Below are 6,500 nucleotides of genomic sequence, written 5' to 3' on the forward strand. Positions count from 1 at the left end.
ACAAACTCATAGTAAAGTCCAGAAAAGTGAATTTTAACTAAAAACTAATAAAAATATAATAAAAACTAACTAAAACATACTAAAAACATACCAAAATGATGCCAAAAAGCGTATAAATTATCCGCTTATCACAACACCAAACTTAAATTGTTGCTTGTCCCCAAGCAACTGAAAATCAAATAGGATAAAAAGAAGAGAATATGCAATGAATTCCAAAAACATCTATGAAGATCAGTATTAATTAGATGAGCGGGGCTTTTAGCTTTTTGCCTCTGAACAGTTTTGGCATCTCACTCTATCCTTTGAAATTCAGAATGGTTGGCTTCTTTAGGAACTCAGAATCCAGATAGTGTTATTGATTCTCCTAGTTGAGTACGATGATTCTTGAACACAGCTACTTATTGAGTCTTGGCCGTGGCCCAAAGCACTCTGTCTTCCAGTATTACCACCGGCTACATACATGCCACAGACACATAATTGGGTGAACCTTTTCAGATTGTGACTCAGCTTTGCTAGAGTCCCCAATTACAGGTGTCCAGGGTTCTTAAGCACACTCTTTTTGCCTTGGATCACAACTTTATCTCTTTTTCTCTCTTTTTTTCGTTTTCTTTTCTTCCCTTTTTTTCGTTTTTTTTTTTCGTTTTTCTCCTTCTCTTTTTTTTTTTGTATTCAATGCTTTTTCTTGCTTCAAGAATCATTTTTATGATTTTTCAGATCATCAGTAACATGTCTCCTTTTTCATCATTCTTTCAAGAGCCAACATTCATGAACCACAAATTCAAAAGATATATGCACTGTTTAAGCATACATTCAGAAAACAAAAATATTGCCACCACATCAAAATAATTAATTTGTTATAAAATTCAAAATTCATGCAATTCTTTTCTTTTTCAATTAAGAACATTTTTCTTTCAAGAAAGGTGATGGATTCATAGGACATTTATAACTTTAAGGCATAGATACTAAGACACTAATGATCACAAGACACAAACATAGATAAACATAAGCATAATTTTCGAAAAACAGAAAAATAAAGAACAAGGAAATTAAAGAACGGGTCCACCTTAGTAATGGCGGCTTGTTCTTCCTCTTGAAGATCATATGGAGTGCTTGAGCTCCTCAATGTCTCTTCCTTGTCTTTGTTGCTCCTCTCTCATGATTCTTTGATCTTCTCTAATTTCATGGAGGAGAATGGAGTGTTCTTGGTGCTCCACCCTTAGTTGTCCCATGTTGGAACTCAATTCTCCTAGGGAGGTGTTTAGTTGCTCCCAATAGTTTTGTGGAGGAAAGTGCATCCCTTGAGGCATCTCAGGGATTTGATGATGAGAGAGGTCTCTTGTTTGCTCCATCCTCTTCTTAGTAATGGGCTTGTCCTCATCAATGGGGATGTCTTCCTCTATGTCAACTCCAACTGAATAACAGAGGTGACAAATGAGATGAGGAAAGGCTAACCTTGCCAAGGTAGAGGACTTGTCCGCCACCTTATAAAATTCTTGGGATATCACCTCATGAACTTCTATTTTTTCTCCAATCATGATGCTATGAATCATGATAGCCCGGTCTATAGTAACTTCAGACTGGTTGCTAGTTGGAATGATTGAGCACTGGATAAACTCCAACCATCCTCTAGCCACGGGTTTGAGGTCATGCCTTCTCAATTGAACCGGCTTTCCTCTTGAATCTCTCTTCCATTGGGCGCCCTCTTCACAAATGCATGTGAGGACTTGGTCCAACCTTTGATCAAAGTTGACCCTTCTAGTGTAAGGATGTTCATCTCCTTGCATCATGGGCAAGTTGAATGCCAACGTTACATTTTCCGGACTAAAATCCAAGTATTTCCCCCGAACCATAGTAAGCCAATTCTTTGGGTCCGGGTTCACACTTTGATCATGGTTCTTGGTGATCCATGCATTGGCATAGAATTCTTGAACCATTAAGATTCCGACTTGTTGGATGCGGTTGGTAAGAACTTCCCAACCTCTTCTTCGGATCTCATGTCGGATCTCCGGATATTCACTCTTTTTGAGTTTGAAAGGGACCTCGGGGATCACCTTCTTCAAGGCCACAACTTCATAGAAGTGGTCTTGATGCACCCTTGAGATGAATCTCTCCATCTCCCATGACTCGGAGGTGGAAGCTTTTGCCTTCCCTTTCCTCTTTCTAGAGGTTTCTCCGGCCTTGGATGCCATAAATGGTTATGGAAAAACAAAAAGCAATGTTTTTACCACACCAAACTTAAAAGGTTTGCTCGTCCTCGAGCAAAAGAAGAAAGAAGAGAGTAGAGATGGGTTTATATAGGGGTGGGAGGAGGGGTAGGTTTCGGCTATGGGAGGGTGGGTTTGGGAGGGAAAGTGGTTTGAATTTGAATGGTGAGGTAGGTGGGGTTTTATGAAGGATGGATGTGAGTGAAGAGAAAGATGGGATTTGATAGGTGAAAGGTTTTTGGGGAAGAGGTGTTGAGGTGATTGGTGAATGGGTGTAGAAGAGAGAGAGTGGTGGGGTAGGTGGGGATCCTGTGGGGTCCACAGATCCTGAGGTGTCAAGGAAAAGTCATCCCTGCACCAAGTGGCGAGCAAAAATGCCCTTTATGCCAATTCTGGCGTTAAACGCCGGGCTAGAGCCTATTTCTGGCGTTTAACGCCAAGTTCTTGCCCATTTCTGGCGTTTAACGCCAGTCTGGTGCCTCTTTTTGGCGTTAAACGCCCAGAATGGTGCCAGACTGGGCGTTAAACGCCCATCTGCTAGCCTTACTGGCGTTTAAACGCCAGCTAAGTCTTCTCCAGGGTGTGATGTTTTTCTTTCTGTTTTTCTTTCTGTTTTTGCTTTTTCAATTGATTTTGTGACTTCTCATGATCATCAACCTACAGAAAACATAAAATAACAAAGGAAAAATAGATAAAATATAACATTGGGTTGCCTCCCAACAAGCGCTTCTTTAATGTCAGTAGCTTGACAGAGGGCTCTCAGGAGCCTCACAGATGCTCAGAGCAATGTTGGAACCTCCCAACACCAAACTTAGAGTTTGAATGTGGGGGTTCAACACCAAACTTAGAAGTTGGTTGTGGCCTCCCAACACCAAACTTAGAGTTTGACTGTGGGGGCTCTGTTTGACTCTATTTTGAGAGGAGCTCTTCATGCTTCCTCTCCATGGTGACAGAGGGATATCCTTGAGCCTTAAACACAAAGGATTCTTCATTCACTTGAATGATCAATTCTCCTCTATCAACATCAATCACAGCCTTTGCTATGGCTAGGAAGGGTCTGCCAAGGATGATGCAAGGTATTGAAAACTTCCCAGGATCCTGTCTCTTTTGAGGCAGTTTCTGCCTAGACAAGTCATCCAGTTCCTTGGTGAGCAAAGGGGTTTCATCTTCCCAAGTCTCATTTCCAAATAACTTGTCATTTAGCTTCATGATTGCTCCAAGGTATTTAGCAACTTGCTCTTCAGTGACATATTCATCTTTTTCTGAGGAAGAATACTCATCAGAGCTCATGAATGGCAGAAGTAAGTCCAATGGAATCTCCATGGTCTCATTATGAGCCTCAGATTCCCATGGTTCCTCATTAGGGAACTCATTGGAGGCCAGTGGACGTCCATTGAGGTCCTCCTCAATGGAGTTCACTATATTTCCCTCCTCTCCAAATTCGGCCATGTTGATGGCCTTGCACTCTCCTTTTGAATTTTCTTCTGTATTGCTTGGAAGAGTACTAGGGGGGAGTTCAGTAATTTTCTTGCTCAGCTGACCCACTTGTGCCTCCAAGTTTCTAATGGAGGATCTTGTTTCAGTCATGAAACTTTGAATGGTTTTGATTAGATCAGAGACCATGGTTGATAAGTCAGAGGTGTTCTGCTTAGAACTCTCTGTCTGTTGCTGAGAAGATGATGGAAAAGGCTTGCCATTGCTAAACCTGTTTCTTCCACCATTATTATTGTTGAAACCTTGTTGAGGTCTCTGTTGATCCTTCCATGAAAGATTTGGATGATTTCTCCATGAAGGATTATAGGTGTTTCCATAGGGTTCTCCCATGTAATTACCTCTTCCATTGAAGGGTTCTCAGGATCATAAGCTTCCTTAGTACTGCCTGGTGCATTTTGCATTCCAGACAGACTTTGAGAAATCAAATTGACTTGCTGAGTCAATATCTTGTTCTGAGCCAATATGGCATTCAGAGTATCAATCTTAAGAACTCCTTTCTTCTGATTAGTCCCATTGTTCACAGGATTCCTTTCAGAAGTGTACATGAATTGGTTATTTGCAACAATTTCAATTAGTTCTTGAGCTTCTGTAGGCGTCTTCTTCAGATAAAGAGATCCTCCAGCAGAGCTATCCAAAGACATCTTGGACAGTTCAGACAGACCATCATAGAAAATACCTACGATGCTCCATTCAGAAAGCATATCAGAGGGACACTTTCTGATTAATTGTTTGTATCTTTCCCAAGCTTCATAGAGGGATTCTCCTTCTTTCTGTCTGAAGGTTTGGACTTCCACTCTAAGCTTACTCAATTTTTGAGGTGGACAGAACTTTGCCAAGAAGGCATTGACTAGCTTTTCCCAAGAGTTCAGGCTTTCTTTAGGTTGTGAGTCCAACCATATTCTAGCTCTGTCTCTTACAGCAAAAGGGAATAGCATAAGTCTGTAGACCTCATGGTCAACCCCATAAGTCTTGACAGTGTCACAGATTTGCAAGAACTCAGCTAAAAACTGATGAGGATCTTCCAATGGAAGTCCATGGAACTTGCAATTCTGTTGCATTAAAGAAACCAATTGAGGCTTAAGCTCAAAGTTGTTTGCTCCAATGGCAGGGATAGAGATGCTTCTCCCATAAAAGTCGGGAGTAGGTGCAGTAAAGTCACCCAGCACCTTCCTTGCATTGTTGGCATTGTTGTTGTTTTCGGCTGCCATGGGTTCTTCTTCTTTGAAGATTTCTGTTAGGTCCTCTACAGAGAATTGTGCCTTAGCTTCTCTTAGCTTTCGCTTCAAGGTCCTTTCAGGTTCAGGGTCAGCCTCAACAAGATTGCTTTTGTCTTTGCTCCTGCTCATATGCAAGAGAAGAGAACAAGAAAATATGGAATCCTCTATGTCACAGTATAGAGATTCCTTGAGGTGTCAGAGGAAAAGAAAAATAGATGGAAGGGGTAGAAAATTCGAACTTATCAAGAAAGATGGAGTTCGAATTGTGCATTAAGGAATAGTGTTAGTCCATAAATAGAAGGATGTGAGAAGAGGGGAAGAAATTTTCGAAAATTAAGTAAAAGATCTTGAAAACATTTTGAAAAACTTTAATTGATTTTTGAAAACCAAGATTGAGAAAGAAGTAAAGTGATTTTTGAAAAAGATTTTGAAATTCGAAATTAAAAAGATATGATTGAAAACTATTTTGAAAAAGATGTGATTAGGAAGATATGATTGGTTTTAAAAAGATGTGATTGAGAAGATATGATTTTGAAAAGATTTTGAAAACTAAAAAAAAAATTTGATTTGAAAACAAAATCTTCCCTCTTGTGCCATCCTGGCGTTAAACGCCCAGAATGGTGCACATTCTAGCGTTTAACGCCCAAACTACTACCCTTTTGGGCGTTAAACGCCCAGCCAGGCACCCTGGCTGGCGTTTAAACGCCAGTTTGCCTTCCTCACTGGGCATTTTGAACGCCCAGCATTTTCTGTGCAATTCCTCTGCAGTATGTTCTAAATCTTCAATTCTCTGTATTATTGACTTGAAAAGACACAAATTAAAAATATTTTTGGATTTTTTTTATAATAAGGAATAATCAATATGCAACTAAAATCAAATAACAATGCATGCAAGACACCAAACTTAGCAGTTTGTATACTGCTGACACTAACAAAATGAGAATGCATATGAGAAACACAAAAACTCAAGTCAAAAGAATTTAAAGATCGGAGTAATGAAATCATCAAGAACAACTTGAAGATTAATGAAGACACATGCATGAATGCAAGAAGAACAGAAACATGCAATTGACACAAAACTTAACATGAGACTCTAGACTCAAACAAAAAATATTTTTGGATTTTTTCGAAAATTAAGTGGAAAAAGAAAACAAAGATATCAAAATTCTTAATGAGAATTCCAGGAATCATGCAATGTTAGTCTAAGACTCGGGTCCAGGAATTAGACATGGCTTCTTAGCCAGCCAAGCTTTCAAAGAAAGCTCCGGTCCAAAACACTAGACATGGCCAACGGCCAGCCAAGCCTTAGCAGATCACTGCTCCAACAGCAAGATTGATAGAAATCAACAAGCTCTTCTGATGATAAGTTGAAACCTCGGTCCAATAAAATTAGACATGGCTTCACAGCCATCCAGACTTCAACAGATCATCATGAAACTCTAGAATTCATTCTTAAGAACTCTGAAGAAAAATACCTAATCTAAGCAACAAGATGAACCGTCAGTTGTCCATACTCGAACAATCCCCGGCAACGGCGCCAAAAACTTGGTGCACGAAATTGTGATCAATACTTTTCACAACTCAA

The 6,500-nt window shown here is 39.9% G+C and overlaps 1 non-coding gene across 1 annotated transcript; it reads left to right on the forward strand.

Moving 5' to 3' along the window:
- Positions 1-4,393: 4,393 nt before the first annotated feature.
- Positions 4,394-4,501, forward strand: LOC127742341 (small nucleolar RNA R71). Its single transcript, XR_008003530.1, has one exon. It is a non-coding gene; the product is annotated as a small nucleolar RNA R71 (small nucleolar RNA).
- Positions 4,502-6,500: the final 1,999 nt, after the last annotated feature.

This window comes from Arachis duranensis, chromosome 9, assembly GCF_000817695.3.
Source record: "Arachis duranensis cultivar V14167 chromosome 9, aradu.V14167.gnm2.J7QH, whole genome shotgun sequence".
Taxonomy (NCBI): Eukaryota; Viridiplantae; Streptophyta; class Magnoliopsida; order Fabales; family Fabaceae; genus Arachis; species Arachis duranensis.